The sequence below is a fragment of the Eptatretus burgeri genome, chromosome 7, assembly GCF_056783735.1.
Source record: "Eptatretus burgeri isolate ZD-2024b chromosome 7, Ebu_testis_v1, whole genome shotgun sequence".
Classification (NCBI taxonomy): Eukaryota; Metazoa; Chordata; class Myxini; order Myxiniformes; family Myxinidae; genus Eptatretus; species Eptatretus burgeri.
Genome location: NC_140967.1, coordinates 39,516,442 through 39,537,187, shown reverse-complemented (window position 1 = coordinate 39,537,187; position 20,746 = coordinate 39,516,442). Strand labels below are relative to the sequence as shown.

The window sequence follows — 20,746 nt, the reverse complement described above, 5'->3', positions numbered from 1 at the left end:
CGCGAATAATTAGGTATATCGACAATTCGGCGATTGACCCTGTCGCATGCGGGTAGAATATTGACTCGGCCGTGGTGTGCGCTTGGAGCACACCCGTGACTGGTTTTCGGCGTTGTTCCGGAAAGTCGCGACTGAATTGTCCGTTTGGTGGGCGAAGCGACCGCTATTGGTTAGACGCGGTCGTTCACACGCCGGCGGGTGAGAATTCGCAACTATAACTATATATATATATATATATATATATATATATATATATATATACATATATATATATATATATATATATATATATATATACATACATATATATATGGCACGGTAATTTGGTCACGGTAAAATGGTCACAAGGTAATTTGGTCAAAGTAATTCGGTCACAAGGTAATTTTGTCACAGTAATTCAGTCACAAGGTAATTTGGTCACAGTAATTCGGTCACAAGGTAATTTGGTCAGAGTAATTCGGTCACGACGTAATATGGTTACAGAAATTCGGTCACGAGGTAATTTGGTCACAGTAATTCGGTCACGAGGTAATTTGGTCAGAGTAATTTGGTCAAAGTAATTCGGTCGCAACGTAATTTGGTCACAGTAATTCGGTCACAAGGTAATTTGGTCAAAGTAATTCGGTCACAATGTAATTTGGTCACAGTAATTCGGTCACAAGGTAATTTGGTCAAAGTAATTCGGTCACAAGGTAATTTGGTCAAAGTAATTCGGTCACAAGGTAATTTGGTCACAGTAATTCGGTCACAAGGTAATTTGGTCAGAGTAATTCGGTCACGACGTAATATGGTTACAGAAATTCGGTCACGAGGTAATTTGGTCACAGTAATTCGGTCACGAGGTAATTTGGTCAGAGTAATTTGGTCAAAGTAATTCGGTCGCAAGGTAATTTGGTCAGAGTAATTTGGTCAAAGTAATTCGGTCGCAAGGTAATTTGGTCACAGTAATTCGGTCACAAGGTAATTTGGTCAAAGTAATTCGGTCACAAGGTAATTTGGTCACAGTAATTCGGTCACGAGGTAATTTGGTCAGAGTAATTTGGTCAAAGTAATTCGGTCGCAAGGTAATTTGGTCACAGTAATTCGGTCACAAGGTAATTTGGTCAAAGTAATTCGGTCACAATGTAATTTGGTCACAGTAATTCGGTCACAAGGTAATTTGGTCAAAGTAATTCGGTCACAAGGTAATTTGGTCACAGTAATTCGGTCACGAGGTAATTTGGTCAGAGTAATTCGGTCACGAGGTAATTTGGTCATGGTATTATTGGTATTTGATTTTGGTCATGGTATTTGGTCATAAATTATGATTTATTATTCACTGCATTTAAGGCCAGTGAGGCCCAAGAGCAGAAATAAACATTTTCATTTCGTGGCCAGCGAATCTTGTTGGCATAATGACGTATTGACCAAGTTTACTGACTACTATAATGGAATCGGAATTTAAAAGTTGAGAGAGACAGAATCTCTCGGATGTTGTTTGGAATATATATTCTACGAAGATTAACTTGTCGTATATAGTCGAAGATGAATTTCATTTCATGCTTGAATGTCCGAATTACGATAATCTTCGTAGATTAAAAGATATTCATATGCTGTTTTATTCCCCCTCTCACCCCACCTGCTCCAACCACGTGACCTCCACCACCCCTCCTCCTCCTCCTCCTCCTCCTCCTCGCCAGTCCACCTTTCCATTCCCACCTTGATGGTGAAGGTGTTCACCATACACCTTCACAATCTTTTCTTCTACCTTTTACCTTTACTGTATCTGTATCCCCCCTCTTACCCAACCTAAAAATAAAACCAAAAGGCTTTTTCAAAATCTTTCAACTTCCTCTTTCTCTTGTTTGGAATTCTTTACTCGATGATAAAACGCTGTTTTTCTTTTTCTTCGAGAGTATCGAGTTCAATTGGACCTTTTCATGGATCCTGCATCGAAGAAGTCCAACTCTCTCAACATTTCTTTCCCCCATTCCCTCAACTCGCCTTGATTCCTCCGGTCCCCTGATGTGTGTTTGAACGTATCTCTGACTTGACCAATCCCATTTTCCAATGCATGTTCGTGTTCCTGATCGGAATTGCTGTCCCACTTCAGTGCCAATTCACCCCACCTCCTTAAATCTACCTCCTCCTACCTCCTCCCTTGTGAAACCCACTCCTTACCCCTCCCACCTTTCCGCTCTTCCTACCTCCTCTATTAGCACCTCTCTCCACCGTCCTCTGCTTTACTAACAGCTCCTCCTCTGGTGTCCCAAACGTTGTGGTGTTCAAACGTCCTTGGGCTCAGTTCCAACCGAACAGATTTTTCACTCTCTATCAGTACACTTCTCAAAATCTCCCTCATGCTCTTTGGTTCCTCTCTTCACCCCCCCCCCCCTCCTCATATCTTGTTCCTCCCCCTTCCTGCTCACATCGTCACGATACCACTACCTAGGCTCATCCTTCCCCTCTCCCCACCTCTCCCCTCTCCTTCCTCCCACATGGCCGTGCCTGCTCTCATCGTCTCCTCCCTCTCAAAGCTTCCCCTGTCACCCCACCCTCTCAGATCAGCTGCCTTCTCCCTCTTCAAAGCAAACTTCACTCTCTTCCCCCCCCTTTACCATTTTTCCTCAAATCTCCCCCATCCCCTTGAAATCTCCTCCCTCGCTCCCCCTTCTCAATGTTTCCTCCCCCTCACATCCACAAAGCTGCCTCTTTCTCCTGCCCTCTCTTTTCCATCTCATTCCTCCACCTCCTGCAATCTTCTACTTCCCTCTGCCTCCTCTTAATACTCCCCACTGTGCTTCATCCCATCACCTCCTAGCATTTTGTCCTCCTTCTCCTCTTCCTCATCCGGCCCTCTCCCCTAGCCCTTCTGCAATCTCCTACACACTGTCACCCTACCTCCCCTTCTCCTCCCTCATCTTAACCTCCCCTCACCTATCCTTGCACTTGACTCACTCTCCTTGCGCTATCCTGACTCTCCTTGCACAACCCTCACTCTCCTTGCACAACCCTCACTCTCCTTGCGCTATCCTCACTCTCCTTGCGGTACCCTCACTCTCCTTGCACAACCCTCACTCTCCTTGAGCTATCCTCACTCTCCTTGCACTATCCTCACTCTCCTTGCACTATCCTCACTCTCCTTGCGCTACCCTCACTCTCCTTGCACTACCCTCATTCCTTGCACTACCCTCACTCCACCACACCCCCAGGAATACCACACTCTACAGCTTCCCTTCTGCTCCCACCTCTTGTTACCGAAGGTGAAGGAGGTTATGTTTTCACTTCTTTCTCTCTATTTGTTTGTCACTTGCAAAATCGAAGATTTTTAAAGTATACCGGTAAGTCCATTTTGTTATTCTGTCTGTTTTTTCTGTCTGTTTGTCGCCTACAGGTCACATTTTAAAATCGATCTTCACGAAACTTCACCACATGGTCGAGTTTGTCATCAGGAAGAAGTCTGTTATATTTGAGGTCAAAAGGTCAACATAGGCCAAAGGTCAACAACGAAGGTGGTATTTCTAAAATCCTCAATTTTCATCCAATTGACTTGAAATTTGAAGAGGATTTATATTTCAGGTCATTGAATTCAACTCACCTATTATTTTGAGGTCAACATAGATCAACAGGTCAACATCCATGAAAATGTCAACATAGGCAGGATTTCTAAAATTGTCAATTTTTCATCTGATTGACTCGAAATTTGAAGAAGATTTATATTTCAGGTCATTGAATTCAACCAGCGAGTTATTTTTGAGGTCAACATCGATCAAAAGGTCAACATAGGCCTAATGTCAACAACCAAGGGGGTATTTCTAAAATCCTCAATTTTCATCTGATTCACTTGAAATTTGACGAGGAGTTGCAAATTTGGTCATTTAATTCAACCACCAATTATTTTTGAGGTCAAATTTGTTTTATGTATTTTGCAAGTGTTGTGCTCTGCACGACGTCGTCTTCTTGTTCTGTCTGTCTGTTTGTCTGACTGTTTGTCGCCGGCAGGTAACAATTATAAACCGATCATCATGAAACTTTACCAAGCTGTGGAGGTGATCTCAACTGAGAAGCCTATTGATTTTGAAGTCAAAGGTCATCTTGAGGTCAGATTTCTGAAATCGTCATTTTTCATCCGAGTGACTTGAAATTTGAACAAGATTTGCAAATTGTGTCACTGAATTGGGAAACCAATTATTTTCGAGGTCAAATGTCAACTCAAGGTCAAACTTCTAAAATCATCAATTTTTATCTGAAACTTCGTCAATTTTCATCCAATTGACTTGAATATTAAACAGCAATTGCAAAGTACATTACTGAATTGGGAAACCAACTATTTTTGAGATGAAAAGCTCAAAGGTCAACTTAAAGTCAAATTTCATCTGAAAAATCGTTAATCTTTATCTGATTAACCTGGAAATTAAGCAGCATTTGCATAGTACATAGGTGAATTTGGAAACGAATTGTTTTTTGAGTTCATTAGGTCAAAGTTCAACTGAAAGTCAAACTTCTAAAATCATCAATTTCAATCTGAAAAATAATCAATTTTCATCTGATTGACCTGAACTTTGATTAAGACTGTGAATTTTAATCTTAATGAAATGGACAATTTCATGTATCCATGGCAACTTTTGAAGAGGGCGGTGGATTTTGCGAGTATCGTGCTCTGCACGATGTCTTTTTCTTGTTTGTTTCTCTGTTTGTTTGTGTGCAGGATATCTCAAAAAGTTTGGACGGATCTGTATGAAATTTTGTGGACAGTGGGAGTGTGTAACAAGGAGGAATTGATTACATTTTGGTGAAGATCCGGATCCGGATCCGACTACAATAATTTTTTAAGTGATTCTTCACCATTGAGAGATAGGGCTAAACTAATATATAGCACGGTATCTCAAAAGGTTGTAGACGGATTCTGATGAAACTTGGTTGACATGTTGGGTGTGTGACAAGGAAGAATTGATTTCATTTTAGTGAAGATCTGAATCCATATCTTGACACGAGAATTATTTAATTTTTAAAATGATTCTTCACCGTTGAGAGATAGGGTCAAAAACGATATACTGTAGTCCTGTATGGCTTGCTATTTCAAAAATGTATTGGGCCCGATATGTTCTCCTGGATCAGGGATTACGTGGTGAAGGTATGCACTCTACTGAGTGCCCTTCTAGTTTTAAAGTCTCTTTCTAGTGTATGTTCCTCCTACATACCCCCCCCCCCCTTACCTCAAATGGCTGCACAGCTGACACTGCCCATGAAAGGCTGAATGTCTAAACTCTGTGTTTGCTTCTAAATCTTGTGTCCCAAACCCATCGCTTTCTGGACTCACCTTACCCAGTCACACCCAACTGCTCCTGGACTCGGTGTCCTTTTCTCCTGACAAAGTGGAGAGCTTGTTATCAAACCTCAACTCTTATTCTGCAACCGGACGGAATCAGCCCACATGTCCTAAAAAACCTGCTGCTCTTGCTTACCCTCTCTGTGTTCTATTCATCCTCTCATTTGCTCAAGGTCATTTTCCACCTGCTTAGAAATCAGCAAACATTATCGCTCTGCATAAAAAGGTGCAAAAACAGATCCCTGCAACGACAGACCAATCACCCTGCTTCCAATCATCAGCAAGGTCATGGAATCCATCATCGCTTCCGACATTAAATCCTTCCTCTTCTCCAATGGCTTGATTTCCGGCCATCAATTTGGATTTAGATCAGGTCACTCTCTCCTGGAAATGCTGCTTCTGCTTTCCCAACAATGTATGGAGGTCCTCAATGCCAGACATGAGATCAGAGCCATTTCGCGAGCCAAGACATATCTCGAGCTTTTGATACAGTCTGGCCCCCTGCCCTGCTCACTAAATCGTTTTCTGTTTTATCCAAGGCCATCCCACTCGTGCCTCTCAGACTTCCTCTCATGTTGCAGTCAAATGTGGCTCTAAATGGAATTCTCTCATATCATCCTGTCCAGGCTGGAGTTTCTCAAGGTAGTGTTCTTCGTCCTGTTCTTTTTCTGGTTTTCATCAATGATCTCTCTGACTCTCTGGAAAATCCTCTTTATCTCTTTGCTGATGACTCCACCCTCTGCTGTACCATCTGTCATCCCTCAGACCAGCAAGCAGCAGCTTCTTCGCTCTCTGCAGATCTGGAGGAAATCACAAACTGGTCCAACACGTGGAACATGCCCTTCAACCCTGACAAATCTCGCACTCTAACTGTTTCTCCAAAAGGACCGTCTGGAACCAACCCCCCCCCCCCATGTGCTTTTTTTTAACAACCTTCTTGAAGAAGTCCAGTCACTCAAGTTTTTGGGCCTCTCTCTGCCATGATCTTTCCTGGGGAAGCCACATTTCCAAGCTGGCCTCCAAAGCCAGTCACCGACTGAGCATCCTCCATCGTGCAAAGTCCCTCCTTGACACACCTGAGTTCCTGATCACATACAAAGATTTTATCCACAGCCTGATGGAACACTGCTCTCCCATCTGGGCTTTGCTCCTGCTTCACACCTAGCTCGGCTTCCAGCTGTGGATATCAAGGCATTTAGGATCATTTTTATCTGCCACGATGAAGCTGAGTCTTTGGGTCTCTCAATGTATCACCGCAGGCAGATCAGTGGGCTTTCTTTCTTCTACCATCTCCTCTCCAGCCTTGCCCCCCTGCTCTGTCTGTGCTCTCCCCCCCCCCCCCGCCCCGATATTTCCACAAGGCACTCAAGTTCTGCCAGATACCCCCTTCTGGTGAAGTTACTAAAATCAAGAATCACTTCTCACCTTCACCCTTTCATTCCTCTTTTTCCCCACCTTTGGAACAAACTCCCACACTTCCTTCAATCACATTCTTCCCTCCAGGTCTTCAAGACAGCTGTTCATCACCATCTCATATCTTCCCCCTTTCAAAAGCATGATCTTTTTTACCCCCCATTAATCCACCCTAAACCCACCACCTTCAAATTCCCTGCTTTGTCTTCCTGAAAGTCCCTGTCGTGTCCATCTTGTTTACTCAATGTACCCCACCCCATCCCTCTCCCTTCCACAGATTTCCTAATGTCTCTTTTTTTTCCTCCTGTTTTGTGCATCCCTCTCCCACCCCTCTCGATTCCTGTTACCTTTGTTATACATTGTGCGTGTTTGCTCCTATATGAGCCTTGACAAATATATACAAATATATATATATATATATATATATATATATATATATATATATATATATATATATATATATATATATATATAATTTCTATTCATAAAACCAAACATGATTCTCTGATTCTGTTTACCCTTTTAACTTATGTCAACTGTTTCTCCAATTTGTTAAGGACATGATAATGTAATAAAACAATAATCCGATTTTGTTCAGGGTGTGAGCCCCCACCCATTGAACTTTAAACCACTCCTTCTGGCTGAAAGGGCTACAATGGTATGCATTAATTACACTGTCAAGAAGACCATGTATGTTTTACGAAAGTCCTGCTCACTAACTCCGCACATTCACATTCGTTCCCCCATTGTTCCAATTGTCAATGTTTACAGGCATCATGTCATCTTCTTCATCCACCAATCCAATAGGAACATCAATATCCACAAGATAGTGCAACTTTAAGATGCACAGCTCATGGAGGGTGGGGAGGGGTGGAGAGAATTTGGACGGGATATCGCAGTGCCCCTCTCCCAGGCGAGGATGCCCTCTTCAGTTTTGCTCCCCTGCCCGCATTTTGAAATCCGTTCCACCACCCCTAGAATAGAGCGTATCTGCTGAGTCTGCTTTTTGCCGATGGCCATGTCACACGCACATGACTGTGTTTACCTTCACTGCTCAAACAAACATATCTCCTTTCAAATCTATGGCTCAAAACTTTTGGGCAAAGAAGCCATTAATCTTTCCAAGGAAAGAGTAAAAATGCCTGTTCAAGGTTTGGAATTCAGTCCTTGAAGGCTTCAAAAGGCCTTCGCGAGCTGCTTTTTGTTATTAGTTTGAAAACCCATGAATTTCTATGATGTTATTCTTGAGTCCAACTTACATTTCTGAACTTGTCAATAAATAATTTGTAATATTATCACCATTTGACCTTCGCCCACAACATTTTATCCTCCATTTCACGACGGATGACAAACCCTTGTTTTTGTCCCAGTTGTAATTATCTTCTGTTGCATCTCAATTCTGTTCATTAAGTGCTTTATTCATCATACTTCTGTCACTTTTAGCTGTATATTTGTAAGTGCTATGGCCCTGCCTGCCCAAAAGTTGCTGACTCTTGTGTATGTGAGGGCACGCCGCACATCTGTCTTTTGACCTGGTGGAGCTGTTTTACTATGAACTGGCATTTGTCACTGGGAGGCCATCTTGCAAGATGTGCTCTTTGAAAATTGCCTTTTGGCTTTGTGATATTTGTCACACCTCTTGCTTTTGTCACCTTTAGACGTGTGTTTGGATTTTTGCACTTTTCATTCGTTTGTCCGTCTATATTCGCCAATGTAGATTATGCTCCTCGACTCAATCCAGCAAACGATGGTTTATGTTCGAAGCACACATGACTTGTGAAACATAGGAAGGGGTTTCCGGTGAGTCAAGAAAATTCACAAAAAAATACAATCACCACTTAAGCTTATGTATATTAAATAACAATAACTCCCATTATAATGGAAAATTAGGCCTTGGCATTTTTTTATTGCCTGTTTCTTTGTTTTTTGGGGGTTTTTTTTCATGACTTTGAAAGACAACGAAAAAGATTAATAAATCATTATAGAAAAAAAAAAAAAAGACCATTCCAAAAGATGCTTTCCCACACGAGGCTACATTTTAGGATAGTTTCCTCAAACACGTAATGGCAGAAAACATCCCACAACCTCCATCAAGGTCCCCAAGTTCTCCACCACTGCACATAATGCAAACATTATGGGAAAAACTAGAATGGTACTCAGTAGAGCACATACCTCCGCAACACTGAACAGTTGTGTGTTTTGTGTACATAGTCGAGGCTCGTGGAAGAGCTTGTATTGGTACAATGAATGGATCAGTACACAAAAGGGGAGAGAGAGAGAGAGAGAGAGAGAGAGAGAGAGAGAGAGAGAGAGAGAGAGAGACAGAGAGAGACAGAGAGAGACAGAGAGAGACAGAGAGAGAGAGAGAGAGAGAGACAGAGAGAGACAGAGAGAGAGAGAGAGAGAGAGAGAGAGAGAGAGAGAGAGAGAGAGAGAGACACAGAGAGAGAGAGAGAGAGAGAGAGAGACAGAGAGAGAGAGAGAGACAGAGAGACAGAGAGACAGAGAGAGACAGAGAGACAGAGAGAGAGACAGAGAGACAGAGAGACAGAGAGACAGAGAGACAGAGAGACAGAGAGACAGAAAAAAAAAAAAAAAACCAAACACCAACAGCAGAGTTGAAGGCCAAGATAGAGGGAGACTTGAATAAACAATAGAACAATAGGAGTGGGGAAGAATTGGGGACAGGAAAAGATGCATGGGGTGGATAAGATGGACACAGAAGGAAAGTCCAATAAGAGAAAATTGGAAATTTGGGAGGACGGATTGGAATTGGGGGAGGGGGGGTGGTTAACGAGGGTGGAAAAGATCATGCTGGTGGATTGGGGATGATCTGAGATGGTGATGAACAGCTGTCTTGAAAACCTGGTGGGAAGGATGAGATCAAAGAGAATGTGGAAGTTGGTTCCACAGGAGGGAAAAAGAGGAATGAATGAGTGGAGGTGAGCAGTGACCATGTATTTAGGTCGTTTCAACAGAAGGGTGTTGATGGTGGACTGCATGAGCCCTGCTGAAACCTGGTGGGGACAAAACACGGAAAGAGCAGAGGGTGCAATACCAGAAAGGATGAGGAAGAAGACAGGGAGACCACCGATCTGTTTGCATTGGCGAAGTGATAGACTCACCTTCAGCGTGGGTGTTGCCAATGATCTTGAAAGCCTTGTTTTGCATGGCATCAAACTAAGCTGGATGTTTGGCAGGGAAGCCAGCCCAGAGGTGAAAGCAGTATTCCATAAAGCTGCAGATGAAGGCCTTAATTTTAGGTGGATAGGAGTTTAGGTGTCCCAAGGAAGGATGTTGTATGATGTGAGATTCCCATTCAGTGGCTGGCTTTGGAGACAAACTTTGAAATGTGGTTTGCCCAAGAAAGATCATGGTTGATAGTGAGACCCTTGAGTTTGAATGCCTGAACTTCCTCAAGAGGATTATTCAGAAAGTAGATGGGTGGAATTTCCAGACGGTCCTTTTGGACAGAGATCGTGAGAGTATGAGATTTGTCGGTATTGAAAGAGATATTCTAAGTGTGACCATCTTGTGATTTTGTCAAGGTGTGAAGAGAGGGAAGAGGCTGCAGCTGAAGGATAAGGGATGTCACGGCAGAGGGTGGAGTCATCAGCAAATAGGAAAAGGGGATTTTCCAGACAGCCAGAGAGATCATTGATGAAGATCAGGAATAGGACTGGGCCCAGGACACTGCCTTGGGGCAATCCAGCCTTGACAAGGAGGGGAGATGAAAGGATTCAGTGGAAAACCACATTACGAGAGTAATGGAACTCAGCCATGTGTGAAGTTAGCTTTGGATGCCACAGGCAGAGTGTGGAGAGTAAGGCAGGGTTCCAGACTGCATCACGAGCACAAGATATGTCCACAGAGATGGCCCTTATCTCATGTCTGACATTGGTGGCTTCCGACCATATTGTTGAGTAAGTAGAAGCAGCATAACCAAGGTGTAGTGACCCGGTATGAAATCAAATTCGTTTTCTGAGATGAGATTATTCGAGTAAAGGAACACACACACACACACACACACACACACACACACACACACACACACACACCGTTTTTCATTTTTGTCCCTCACAATTCTATAACACACACACACACACACACACACACACACACACACACACACACACACTCCACTGCCAGCAATTGTTGCACACTCACCACTGCCTGTACTCACTGCACCCAAACGATTGCCAATGTCCTCAACAAACTCACTCTAGAACCATAACCAACTTTTCTCTGAAAATTTCTCACATTCTGCTACTTTCTGCAAATTTATCTATCCAGTCTTGAAATCTCGTGATAACTATCCTCAAGTGGGCAATACAACAGTGAGTACCCCCTGCTATGTCTATCCTTAATGTGGCCCACATTAAGCATCTATGACACATCTTGTACACTTTCCTTCTCTTTCGCTCTCGATTAACCCTCTTCCCAAACATATCCTCATTGAAGATTCCTCAAGGCCCCAACTGACTTAACTGATAGACTTGGAGCATCAAACCCAATAGGCCTCACCCTGCGTCTTCCAATAAAACGAATACAAACACCTGCTAATCTGCTACGAACACAACTGCAACCTTTATAAATACAAAATACACAACTGACACAAACTACGATAACAGAATACGCAAAACACACAAAAAGCACTGATTGTCCAATCCTTTTGGTCCCACAGTCCTCATACTGATTGACATCACGACTTGTTTTTCCATTTTTCCATCTCAATCCCACAACGAATAACATGCACAATAACACCAAGCCACACTATGTGGATCCACAACTACTTCTAACATAGACATCTTCATACAATTGTTAATATTGCCATCTATGAGAAAAATGTCAAAATGTGTCATGATAGCAATCCATAAAAGGAGTGTGGTGTTCTCTTATGGTCTCATTCCTACCTTGTTTGGTTGTTTTGGGGGATTTCCTCTTTACAGGTTTTATTCATTTTTTTAAATGTGTTTTTTTTTTCCCAGACGTGTGTGTGTGTGTGTGTGTGTGTGTGTGTGTGTGTGTGTGTGTGTGTGTGTGTGTGTGTGTGTGTGTGTGTGTGTGTGTGTGTGTGTGTGTGTGTGTGTGTGTGTGTGTGTGTGTGTGTGTGTGTGTGTGTGTGTGTGTGTGTGTCATGGGAAATGGATGAAAATTGACGATTTACGTGACCTTGACCTTTGACCTTTTGAGTTATTAATCTCAAAAACAATAGGCTTCTAACTTGTGACCACCTCTACCGGGTTTCATGAAGATCAGAGTAAAAATGTGACCTGTAGGTGATTGGCAGACAGACAGACAGACAGACAGAATAACAAGCCGGTAGGCGACATGGGTGGTCGCTATATAATTGCATACTAGTCGTACAGTTTTTGACGGATCGGGCTGAAATTTTTTGACAAAGAGGTTGATTATAGTGCGCATAAAAGCGTGGAAGCCGATTTTTGATTTTCGAATTTTTTTTTTTTAAAGGATTTTTCAAAAATTTCAAAGTCCCGTTGCAAGGCAACGGTGGCGTCCATAGCAACGGTGCTCCAAAGCATAGAACGAGGTCCTGATATGAACCTACCAGTCAAGTTTCATCAAAATCGGTTGACTCCTCTGGCCTCCAGAGCCGTCCATTACATACAAACATACAGACAGAAAACTTGAGAATAACGGTAGTCCAGCGACCACCCAGCAGACCAGACCAAGCAATACACTTGCGAATCTTCGATTTTGCAAGAAGCAAACAAACAGGGATGAATACATAACTTCTGTCCACTTTTAGGTGGTAACAAGCAACGGCTTTGAATATCACACAGCAGAATTCACATAAATTCATATTTCATTCAAACACAAACAAATATATTGTCGTGTCAGATGCCAAACTAACGCAGGAGCTCTGCGACGGAGATCCGACCTCCACAAATAACCAAAACGACGTTCGCCAAATCTACACTGCGTTCTTTTACTATTACAATCCCTTGAGGATTGCCCAAATACAAACGAAAAACTGGCAGTTTTTTCACGTGGGAAGGCAAAAGGCAGGAAGATGTTTCTTAAAGTGAAATGTTTATTCTAATAAATATGGAGTGGTGTGGAATGGCCATGATGCTACTGACTATATGAAATGGACCTTCCTTCAAAAGACAATAAAAGGGGAGGAAGGAACGCACAAACTTAAGAAACTAATGCTAAAATCCAGATTTCGGCCACAAACATGGAACAGGCTCAAACTGAACAATGGGATAGCAGGTGAGGACTTTAGGCAGGCACAAGCTGGTGTTGGTGTCGGTAGTATGGTCGTGCAGGTTGGTGAGGCACAGGGAAAAATGTGTGTCTGTGCAGGAGAATGGCTACAGGGAGCAATGGCAAGCCGGTTGCTGTTTGATCTCCTCCGGTGAGAGAGATAGAGATAGAGATAGGTATAATAAATATATTATATCCAGCCTGGACGGATATAATAAATGCCAGATAAGGATTGTAGCATGAAACGGTTCACCAAGCGTTTAAAGAAGCCAAAAATACTTAGAAACTTATCTGCGAGAAATATGTGTGCCTCTGAACAATGAAAGGTTTGGAGAATTTTCTAATCAAATCGTCCAAAAGTTGATGTCTTGAAGCCCATACCGCAAAAACTCGCAACGATATTGGCCGTGAAAGGCCCGAATGTTTGTAGATGGCCACGTTCTAACCAAACCTTTGTGCCTCTTAACACTGATGGAAAGCCTGGTGTTGGCTTAACGGTTAAGGTTAAGATCTTTGGGTCTTGAGTATAAGCCCTTGTCGAAGCGTTGAATAAACACCAGGTGGATTGACTCAGCTTGTCATCCTCCCTAAGTCAGCAAAATGAGTACCAGCTTGCTGGTAACAGGGGCACTTCATCAGCAGCACAGCCATGCCCCCAGAAAATGATGCAGCCATGCAGCCACTGGCTGCATACAAATAAATAAATAAAAACCACTGATGGGAACGTTATATCAGAGGCTTTTCAATGGACAGGGCAAGTTGAAAATGATCAAATTTACTCTTAATCATGTTTGGAGAGGAGTGAGTGGGAGTTTTTGTTTGGTTCTGGGGCCACAAGAGAAATACTAGATTTTTGCATCTAGTGGTGAAAGAAGTGTGTGTGTGTGTGTGTGTGTGTGTGTGTGTGTGTGTGTGTGTGTGTGTGTGTGTGTGTGTGTGTGTGTGTGTGTGTGTGTGTGTGTGTGTGTGTGTGTGTGTGTGTGTGTGTGTGTGTGTGTGAGTGATAACAATTGCTTTACCACTAGATAATTGTATTAGCAGGTAAATGGTACGAACCAGACTCCCCTCATCCACGGACATTACTCGTATTGCTATATTTCCTTGAGTCCATTTTGCATTCAGGAATATAATTTGCAATTCTTGAAATTGCCACTCTTTCATCTGAATGCTGAAAATTATGTTTAAAAGACTATTTGAATCACAGATTTCATGCAAGCAACGGCAGGTTAAAAGTGCCCGGTGAGCAGAAGTGTGTCACAGTAAAACACACACACACACACACACTGCATGCACAAAAGGCCTCGTTTAGCATTCTTACGTCATTTTGAAAGTTGCATGTTGGCCGGAGCCACGGGCCTTGTCGTAAATTGGGATGGCAGTGGGAATCCACAGATTTAAGATAACTGCACCATGTCAGGTGAGGGGCAAGAGGAAAGAAGGGGGGAAAGTAGGGATTCTATGAGGACCTGAGAAGCAATTTTTTTCTTGTTTTCCTGAGACATCAAGCTGTCTTTGTGGGGGATATTAGTGCACAAAACCAACCCGTGTGCACATCCGGATAAAAGTGTGAATTTTGGCACACAAGTACTTTAGACCTTGACGATCAAAAAAATTGATGGAAGCACTTTGACACACCCCTTTTATGGCCGCCACCTTGGATTTCTTGATGGCCGCCATCGAATACCTATTTTATTCTATATCTCCGAAACTAAACCAGCTAGAGAGTTCATTTCAGTGGCTACACCCACATTTATGGGGTCTAGGAATCATATGGACAAACTCTGAAAGGGCTCAGGTGGCAACCATCTTGAATAAGTCGAAAATTCAAAATGGCCGCCATTCACGACTAACTTTTAATGATATCTTGATAACCAAACAAGCTAGGAAGATAAAATTGGTGTCTACACCCATATTTGTTGGGTCCAGGAATGTGATGAAGTCAATTTTTCTAAAATTTTTGAATTTCTAAAATGGCTGCCATTAGCAACATAATTCAATGAAACCCCAATACCTGAACAAGCAAGGAAAATCAATCTAGTATCATCATGCTTATTTGTTCCATCAAGGAATCAAAACAAATTTAGAAAGCTGTTTGATTGTTATACAGTTTTATATGGGAAATTAAGATGGCAGCTACATGTGCCATAATTTTAATGATATGTCAAAGATACAAGCTGGTAAGGTCAATGAATGAAAAAATGCCTGGCATGATAACATTTCACTGACTATTTACAATATCAAAGACAACTGACATTCCCAACTTAAAACATATATGTCTGCAAAAGGTAATGATGTACCTTACATCAATCTGCTTTAACACCGGGTTTTTAGATTCAGTATCAATGGAGCACATTCAAGTATGACAACTATTCGAATCATTGATCAGCTCTCATTTGCAAAACATTTTGAATAGTCGGGCGGCTATATTGACCGACTCTGGTCGGCTGAATATCATTGACAAAGAGATGCAGTTCCAACAAATGTCAACTACCATTAGATGGTATCATTATTGATACAACCACCTTGGCATCGGCAGAGGAGTGTACATCGCAGACTTGCTCTTGAACATTTGCAGTTGCCCCTGCAAACTTTAGTGCACCCACAATGAAAAAGCAGTGCACATGCTTTACTTGCATCTGGTAGTACAGTCCAGAGTGGAGCATACACGTTGCTCTTTTCATCCTTCACCCACCCCCAGTCTGAGGCATCAAGTAAGTCCTGCTGTGGTTTGAGACACTGATTCCAGATGTGAGATGCTTGGTAAAGGGCACGGAAAGCATGCTGCAGTAGTGCCTGTTGGGTAGGTGGGATGGTATCAAGTGTTCGAGTTCCTTGGGAAAAAAGCTCCCGACGAGCAACATTGACACGAGAAGCATTTGATGTCTTGGCATACATCAAGATCGTGAACCTTTCCAAGAGCTCCATGTGGATACCATCAATGCTTAGCACCTCTGGATGAGTCATCAGCACAGTTAGGGTATCTGTGAACTGCGGGAAGGCCTCCTATGTTGCCCATGCAGTTCGCTTTCCAATACCGAAGAAGGGTGAGGTGGTATCACACCCTGAATAGGCATGGAACAGAGGCAAAGTGTGGCATTTCTGTGGTCCTAGATTTTGAGCGACTGTGTGCACTGGAATAAATTGACGATTCTTTCCGGTACCAAAGTCTATCCAAAGTTCCTGGAGCCAAGTCTTTCATATATGCTAATGGCGATAACAACCACCTCACTGTCAATCGTACGAACCATCACCTTGGAATGCCCTTCACGTGATGCATCACTAACATGAAGGAACATTCTTCCATCTGCTTCGTGGTGGTTGCAAGGTGAAATATTCTGTAGGTCACTCTGTAATATGTCAGCAGTGCCACTCACAAACACTCTGTCATCCTTTCTGGCATATAAATGTATCCCAGGGATAGTTGCAGATGCATGTGTGACTTCGTCGCTTAGATATTGAAACAGGCCAACCTTATTTTCACTGTTTTGTAGGAAATGCTTCCAACTGGATGGAACTGAAGTTGTACCTTTTACAACAGTGCAGGCAACCTTTGATCCAGATCCTTGCTTTTCTTGGGTTTTCAGCTTGAAACTATCTTCTGGATATGTGTCCCAAACTAAGTCCAATCTCCTCACATTGCCTTGTGCTGAAGATGAGAGGTAGGGTATGAAGTGGCTGGTGACATAATCATCAAATGTCTTTGCCTTGGTTGGTTGCACCATGTGAACTACTGCTGCACCATCTAGAACTTTAGCTGTCACATCAGGACCCACAGAAACCTTTGGAATCTTCAGACATTCCAGAATATCAGATTTCTTGCCAACTCGAAGCTTCCCTTGATCTGATAGGGCAGGTGGGTCCTTCCTGTTTTCGTACCTAAATAACTCATCAAGGTCACTATCTGGTCTTGACTGCACAGAGAGAAACAGCTGTGTCACAAGTGAAGCATCATGCTTGAGCATAGAAACTTTGCTCTCCTCTTTCTTCGGTTCCTCTGGCTTAGCAAAGGTAGGGACGAAGTTCCTCTTGATTGTATCTGTTAGAGGAACAGAACAATTTACAAGGCAGTCTCTGACATAGCTCTCATGCAGTTCTTTCCCTTTCCCAATGGCATTTATGAAAGCATCTGCTAAATCTGCACTCATGACTTCCCTTGTATCCATGGTCATGAGGTCTGGACCACTTTCGTACAGGAAAGGGTTACATTGAGCCCTCATGACTTCAAGCAGAGAAAGAACATCTTTGCTGAAGCGATGTTGAAGACTTCCAGATTCTTCATGATGTCTTATATCTGGACATTCAGCACTGATTTCTGCTGCTTCTTCAAACTTGGCAATGGCTCTGAGTTTCTCAGGAAGAGCCAGAATGTGCTCCTCCAGGGTGTCAGGAGAATCATAAATGTTGGACCCTCCACCATCACCTTTGACAATCTTTGTGGTCTGCTCATGGCTGTGGTCCTTTGGTATCAGAGAGAACTTCCGTGGGCTCTTCTGTACCGCAAAATTTCCTTTCATGAACTCCCTATGAACCTCTGGATGCTTCGATTCAAGTTCAACCATATCCTCGACATGAACAGGGAGCCATCTCGAGTAGTGCACATGGTTCCAGATGAAGACATAATCACACAATTCATCGATTACCTGAACGTATAGGGCAAAATCCCCCTCACGCAGGGAGCGGACAAAACGGCAATGCAGACGTTCAATGTCCATCACCATACACCAACAGGCAAACATCTTTGGCTTCAACTTCATGACATCTTCCCAACTCTTCTGAGTGCCTGAACCCTCATTAGTGGGGGATCTTCGTGCACAAAATTAAAAAAAAAGATTTTTGATGGTGGCCATCTTGAAATCCAAGATGGTGGACATAAAAGGGGTGTGTCAGAGTGCTTCTATCAATTTTTTTGATTGTCAAGGTCTAAACTACTTGTGTGCCAAAATTCACGCTTTTATCCGGATGTGCACACTTCTGCACTAAGATCCCCCACTATCTGTGACTGGGGACATCCCTTGTTGCGAAGTTCTGTTGTTGTCGGGGACACTTCGCTGTGCCGGTGCTGCTCTGTTCTCTCTCTGACGTTGACTCAGGTTGTTTGAGAACTTTAGCAATCCTTACCTGGTTCACGTGTGAGTGTGTGTACAAGTGTACGACTGGGCCCATCGAAGGGTACTTTTTCTTGGAATATAAGGACTTATTTTTGTTGTTTTACAAAGTCTGTCTTTGTCCGCTGGGACAGTCCAGAAATGATTCTTGTGCCTGAGTGTATGATTCAATAAATCCTTTTTTCTTAAGATTATGCACATCTGCTCTGCAATCCAGCTGCCTTTGTCACTTGTTTTGGCGACATAGGCAAATTTATGGGGATCGAAATGAGATTAAAACCCTGATAGCCGGTGCCTGGTGAGCCTAAGCTTGGAATAGGATCGCTCGCCTCGGCTCTGGTATGTGATCACCTCCGAATTGGCATGAAGCTATGCCATCCGTGAAGCGACGGCTTTGGCCTTTTGCAGCTCCTCACCTTACTCATTATTGACAGTCGCATCAGGGACCACGAACGTGACAACATCAAATGCAGGACAAAGAAAAATAGCAGACATCAGTTTACCATTACATGAATTAAATGAACATTATTAGACAATGGACAAAACTGATAGAGTATATGGGATTTGAACGTGAATTCACTTGTTTCTACAGCCAAGGCTTCAGTTGGGAATACTAACAGGCCAAGCCGTCTTGTTTTTGTTCCTCAAATTCAGATATGCCTTGATGGAACACTTGTGACGTCATAAAGAACCATCAACATTCTACATGCTGTAGATACAGAAAAGGAAAGATGTGGAATGCCAAAATAAATTAAGAAAAAGAAAATATCTCCTAATTATCTTCCCAAAAGACCACAATGCATAAATGCATATGGAGAATGAAATATATGTTCACACTTTCACATTAATACCAGTCCCAAACAACACTGTTTCTATCTCCATAGCTTTATCAACAAAACAAAACAAGTCGGTATAAAACTTGTCGCGGAGGGGGAATACCACTAACTTCAAACAAAAAGACTTAAATGAATGCAAGGATGCCAAGAGCACAAAGACCTTCACTGGCAAAGATAGAAATACAGAAATAGTGCAAAATAGAAAGAAGTTAGACATCAAGTGTAAACAGCAGAAGAAAAAAAACCAACAACATTCAAACAGAAATAAGAAAGGCGAGAAAAGGCACTATAGCCCATTTGTATCATTAGCTTAATCAATAAAAACTCACCGAAATGAATCAACAATCCAGGGAGAGATCTCTGCGGCGTATTACCATGGACCACCACCCAAAGGTTGATGGTGCACAAAATAAGTGAGGATAGGGCAGAGAAGGGGAGAGCGCAGGAGAGCGTGTAAGGGGGAGGATAATGGAAAGGAGGTTGGGAATATACTGTAATTATAATATGCTGAGGATTGCATTCCTTCTGCTGCCCAAGACAAGGTCACTTATCCAACCATCTACTGTACATGCCACCATCTTATGAAAAACACCATTCAGGCATTGATTGGCCTATTGAACATGGAAATCGGACTGCAGCTGCTGATGAAGCAGTTGACGCTGTAGGTGGGTGGGGAGGAGAGGAGGAGAGGCGGAGGACGGTTCATGCCGGGGTTAATGGTTGTGCGGGATAGAGCAGGACCGCTTTTAATCTCAGATGGATGGGAAAACTGTCAAAATGCTGCACAGTTCAGGCTTTTGGCTTCTGACATAGCTTATCTCCAAAACGGTTGTGATTTTAATTTTTTTTTTCATTTTTGGATACAAAATCTAGGCTCATGGAACAGTGAGGTGACAAAGGATAAAAAGGCAATGTGCAAATAGTGCAGTCATTGTTGGATGTAGAGAAGGGGAATGAACAAAGAAAGAGAGAGAGAGAGGGAGAAAGAGAGAGAGAGGGAGAGAGAGAGAGAGAGAGAGAGAGAGAGAGAGAGAGAGAGAGAGAGAGAGAGAGAGAGAGAGAGAGAGAGAGAGAGAGAGAGAGAGAGAGAGAGAGAGAGAGAGAGAGAGAGAGAGAGAGAGAGAGAGAGAGAGAGAGAGAGAGAGAGAGAGAGAGAGAGAGAGAGAGAGAGAGAGAGAGAGAGAGAGAGAGAGAGAGAGAGAGAGAGAGAGAGAGAGAGAGAGAGAGAGAGAGAGAGAGAGAGAGAGAGAGAGAGGGAGAAAGAGAGAGAGAGGGAGAGAGGATTGAAAGAAAGAGAAAGAAAAGAGAGATAAAGGAAGCAAGTGTGTACATCCAATATAAGGATGTGACAGAGTATCAAGGACACATTTCAAGGACACTGGTTGGAAATCGAGGAAGAAAATACAGTATATGCAAAAGCCTATTCATGGGTAGCACCCAGTTTTCCAGGCCTCGAAGACAAACCAGCAGTGTTCTTCAGAATTATCTCATGATAAGTATTCCAGTTGCTTTGGAGAGGGGATTCAGAATGGACCAGGCTACAACTGAACAAAAAGAACAGTAGAAAAGAAGGGGAGGAAGTGGAACAAAAAGAACAGTGGAAAATGACTCTGAAACCTTCCTTGTATAACACACCGCCAGCAGGGTAGAGGAATAGAATAGAAGACCTGGAGGAAGAAAGAAAGAACGAGAGAAAGGAATGAGGAATAACAAGAGAAAAAAAATCTCAATTTCTCTCTGGTTCCAGCGAATGTAGTACCGAATGTTGCATATGCGCCAATCCACCTTGTGTGAGTGCAGGCAATGAATTGAACCATCGGACCACTGGTTGGTCTAGCATAGTCTCAATGAAC

General features: G+C 42.8%; 1 protein-coding gene and 1 long non-coding RNA gene across 3 annotated transcripts in view; one reads left to right on the top strand and one right to left on the bottom strand.

Annotated features, from left to right (window-relative positions):
* SPTBN1 (spectrin beta, non-erythrocytic 1) overlaps positions 1–19,241 on the bottom strand; it is a 300,241-nt gene extending 281,000 nt beyond the window's left edge. The window contains exon 1 of the mRNA XM_085888100.1: positions 19,223–19,241. The gene's annotated coding sequence lies outside the window, so the exon portion shown is untranslated. The remainder of the gene's footprint in view (positions 1–19,222) is intronic.
* LOC147023075 (uncharacterized) overlaps positions 2,665–20,746 on the top strand; it is a 30,952-nt gene continuing 12,870 nt past the window's right edge. Inside the window, exons 1-2 of one of the 2 annotated variants that reach the window (XR_015060013.1) lie at positions 2,665–3,242; positions 3,374–3,491. This is a non-coding gene — a long non-coding RNA (uncharacterized LOC147023075). Of the gene's footprint in view, positions 3,321–3,373; positions 3,492–20,746 lie in introns of both variants that reach the window. The other variant, XR_015060014.1, reaches the window with a different exon arrangement.